Here is a 966-nt window from a genome sequence, read left to right on the forward strand (position 1 = left end):
ATCCCACCTAGAAGACTTCCTCAAGAACTGCACCATCAAACCCTTACTATACCCGAGATACATAGATGACATCATCATTTGGATGGAAACTCTGCAGTCTCTGATTGATTTCCACCAAAAATTCAACAATCGTCACCGCTCCATCAGACTATCGCTTGAATACTCTAACACCGGCATTTCCTTTTTGGCCACCATGATCAATATCCAAGATAGTAAAATGCAAACCACCCTATACAAGAAACCCACGGACCAACATACCCATCTATGCAGAACCAGCAATCACCCCAAACACTCCAAGAAAGCTGCAATTTACAGCCAAGACCTCCAATACCACTGAATTTGCAGCGAGGTGAATACCCGCGATTGCCACCTCACAAATCTCAAAAGGGCCTTCAGCCAACAAGGACGCTCCTCCAGAGGACGGATTGCACTTTTGAAAGAGCCACCTGGGCACCATGGGAAGATTTGCTGCGGTACAAAAAGGAAGTCCCCACAAATCGCACACCATAAGTTATGGCGTACCCCCCTTCCCTAGAACCCATACAGACAATCCTCAAACAATTGCAACCCATGCTAGAAGACAACCCCCGTCTTAAAGAGATTTTCCAAGAACCACCCATCCCAGCCTTCAAATGTAGCACCAAACCTTGCTAACCTCATCACCAGAAGCAAACTCCCTATGACCCAACCTACATCCAGTGGATCCAGACCAGGCCAGGACAAGAAATGCAAAACCTGCCAACACATCTTCACCACCCCACAATACCTATACCCCACAGAGACATCACTATCCCCATCCCCATCCCCATCCCCATCCCCATCCCCATCCCTGGATTTTACACCTGCACCTCCAGAAATGTTCTCTCTCTCATCCAGTGCACAAAATGCCTTGATGGAAAACGTGTAGGAGAGACCAAGCAACAACTTTAGAGTCCTAAAGGAACTGGCTGGGGTCATTGCAAGTCC

The 966-nt window shown here is 47.7% G+C and overlaps 1 protein-coding gene across 4 annotated transcripts in view; it reads right to left on the reverse strand.

Annotated features, from left to right (window-relative positions):
* Positions 1–966, reverse strand: part of LOC109297943 (phospholipid-transporting ATPase ID-like) — a 98,564-nt gene that overhangs the window by 90,865 nt on the left and 6,733 nt on the right. The gene's annotated exons all lie outside the window — the stretch shown is intronic.

This window comes from Gavialis gangeticus, unplaced genomic scaffold (assembly GCF_001723915.1).
Source record: "Gavialis gangeticus isolate Ggan-Ray unplaced genomic scaffold, GavGan_comp1, whole genome shotgun sequence".
Lineage (NCBI taxonomy): Eukaryota > Metazoa > Chordata > Crocodylia > Gavialidae > Gavialis > Gavialis gangeticus.